The following is a 3,649-nucleotide window of genomic DNA, read 5'->3' as shown; positions in this document are numbered from 1 at the left end:
GTGTATATATATATATATATATATATATATATATATCTAAATATTAAATGTTCTTAATTTATTTTTAACTGTCTCGTAGCCCTTTTATTTATTTATATAAAAATTTAAAAAATAAAATGATAATAAAATTTATTTTTTATTACTGTTTTACTAATGACTAAAAATTAATCTGATTCTCTTTGATTTATTCTATCTAAAGATTTAGTTTAGATTTGAAAATAATCAGATTAATCATTTTATCAGATTATCAAAATAATCATGTAGGAATCCTAAGCATGATGAGCAATGCTTGTAAAAAGTTTTGTCATTTTAGCAACTAGTTTCAGCGTCCTACATAATTATTTTGATGATCCAACAAAATTATTCAAATATCTATCTAGCTAAATTGTTCGACTAGTAAAACTATCCTATTTGAAAACAGAAATTAGACGAATTCTTTAAATGTTGGCGTAAGTGAAAACTCATACAATTTACATGCTCTTACGCCATTAAGGTAACTTTATATAATTTACGCGTTTCTTGAAAGAGAAAGGTACAGAAGACGTTGAAATTCACATTGCTATTAAACGAAAGTGAATCCGGTATATCCGTGCGAACCACGACATGAACCCGCTGCATAATGCGAATTCACGCCTTACAAACACCGCATCATCCACCGCGATGATCTTGACGTGACCTTCTTTTGAATTGAATAATCTTAACAATCTCGTCGGAGTCTCGCGAGGGCGAATGTGAGCGTCCTTTGCTCACGATGGAAACCGATTCCCGAAGAATGCGTTATATTACCGGACAGCATACAAGCATTAAAGCCGGATTTAATAAGCGGTTTCGTCTTTCGGTTAACGTGCGATGCAACTATTGATTGGAGGTTTAATTAGTATAATTGGTGTCGACCGATGGCTAACAAAACGTTTCGAAATTTATCGCCGTCGATAGCTTTGATCAAAATCATCGACAGCATTAATGAACGCCAGACATTTTGCACTTGTCAGACGAAAGCAATGATATCAACTATAAAGATGACGACTACTATAAATATATATACAAATTTTATATTATTCCCTTACTTTAAAAACTATTTAAAATTAAAAAATTAACAGTATCTAATACATTAGAAATAAGATAATACAATAGAAATAAGACTGTCACATAAATAAGTCAATTAAGTAAGTAAGAGAAGCCATTTATTGATAAAAATCAGATGTTGGAATAATGTGTATATGTCTACATATATAATAGCTAATTAAATTTAAGTAATATTTTTCGCAATATAAGTTTTTTACAGTTTTGAAGATGTTAGTAGCATCAAACTAACGATTTAATTAAATTTGGAGATTTTGTTAATATTTCGGATTGATTGTATTGAAAGTTCGAAAATAATTGAGACGCAATCATATTTTTTAGATAAAAATTTATTTAAAATACATATATGCACTAATAATTTAATCGTAATTGGCGCTTCTCATATTTAGTTGATTTATTCATATAAACATATCTCATATTTAGTTCATATAAACTCCTCTTTCTTAATCTTAATTATTGTAAATAAATTTATGTTAGATACGCTCATCGATCATTACTATAAAACCCGATTTTTCATTACTTGATTAACTTATGATTAGGCTTAACCTGATATTTTATCCAATGGGCTTCATCTATGATGATGTCATGAATGAATTGGATATATGTGAAACATCAAATTAATCACAAATTAACTACATAATGAAAAATCGGGTCTAAGTGGCGCTTCTCTTACTTACAGAACTCAAAAATGTTTTCACTCTGCCTTTGCGTGATTATTTTGGGACAATAAAAAATAATCTCTGTGAAGAGCCATAGACTTGCCAAAAGATGATGAAAGTGCATTTTTTTGAGCATTTTTCGAAAAAATTGTGATTTTAGAATTTTAGATCATGACGATGTCGCTTTTGAATAATTTGAACCTATGAAAATCAATATCAAATATTTGTAAAAAACGACTAATTTTTGTATATGTTGTATATTAAATCTGAAAATTGATAGTTTTTGAGAAAATTAGCTTTTGTCAAATTCTCTCTTTCTTTCAAATCAAATTAGAAATAGGTGTATGTATCTGACGGGTGCATCCGAGTATATAGATACTTCTTTGCTCTGTAGATACACAACGTCTGCTAATTTTTTCAAAAATTATTAGTGTTTTTGGATCTAATATATTAAATATAGAAGGAATTGTTGTCTGCACTGTTGGGAAATTTATTAAATTTAATACATTTCAAATGTATTAAACGGTCCACTCAAATTTTTGTATTAATTTTACACAAGATGAATAGATTATAAAATAACACAAATATTATGTAAAGAAATTAACACAAAAAGTGTTATACTAATACAATAATTTATAAATAAACTGTGAAAGTGTATTTTCTCAGTCAAATTAACATTTATAATATGTTAAATTAACATAATTTATTTATTCATCTCAGAATTTGTTTTAGAATATCATATTTTTGTTTATTTAATCATAAATTATGTATTTACTCAATAAGAACCTCGCACTAATCCTATAAGAACCTCGCACTAATCCTTTAAGACTATCTTAATTAATTTCTTAAGATGTTAATATAGTCCTCTGATTGGTTTATGCGATTATGCCTTATGCTATAAGCCTTAGTCAGGATCTACTATAGGTACTTTAAGTCTTAAGTCATAAGAAATTGACTAATTACAATCAAATATTCTTCTCACATTTGATTGTAATTGATCAATTTCTTATAGCTTAAGAAGACTTATTAAAAAGTAATCACTGATCTTGTATTTCTCTAGGTGCTGCTTTGTTAAAGATAACTTATATAGTTATATCATTATGTGTTATATCACATATGAATAAAAAAATTAATTTACTTAATAATCTATATTGTAGTTATATTATTTAATTTCACTTTAAGAAAAATTAGGACATTATGATCTAAAAAATTTTTTTCAAAATTAACTTTTTTTTTAACGTAAGTTAATTCAATATTGACTTAACTTATGTTAAGTTAATTTTTTATTCCTTCAACTTTTAACTTAACTTTATTAATTTTGTGACCATTAACTTTAATTTTATTCAGTTAAAAAAAACATTAACTTACCCAACCCTGATTATATGGCACCATATATAATCATATAAGAAACATAAAATAAAATTCCGAAATGGTAAAATATCTGGAAAAATATAAGTTTTATAAAAAAATGTTTTAGATAAAAGTTATAGAGTTTAAAAAGGCCTAATCGGCTTCATCAGTTTTACTTTGGATGGCATCGCCAAGATAGGGCAAAGTCATTTCAGATTTTTTAAGTGAAACCCCCCACTTTTCTTTCATTTTCTTATAATCCTTGTTGAGACCTTTTCAAAACTGTAATTTTATCCAGTTTAGATCAGCCGTTTAAAAGTTTATTGAGTATTTTATGATGAAATGTCAGCGATTGTAGGTGAATCAAACACGAAAACTGTTCATTTTTTTGTTAAAATGTTTTGTTTAGCAGGTCAGCTATAACATATAAGAAAATTATTTTTTTACCGGGATCCAATTTCATATAGGATTAAGCTTTTGAAGTAAAGGAAATAATGTGTGTGTGTGTGTGTGTGTGTGTGTGTGTGTGTGTGTGTGTGTGTGTGTGTGTGTGTGTG

The sequence above is a fragment of the Atta cephalotes genome (genome assembly GCF_000143395.1).
Source record: "Atta cephalotes unplaced genomic scaffold scaffold00020, whole genome shotgun sequence".
Lineage (NCBI taxonomy): Eukaryota > Metazoa > Arthropoda > Insecta > Hymenoptera > Formicidae > Atta > Atta cephalotes.
This window is presented reverse-complemented; position numbering follows the sequence as displayed.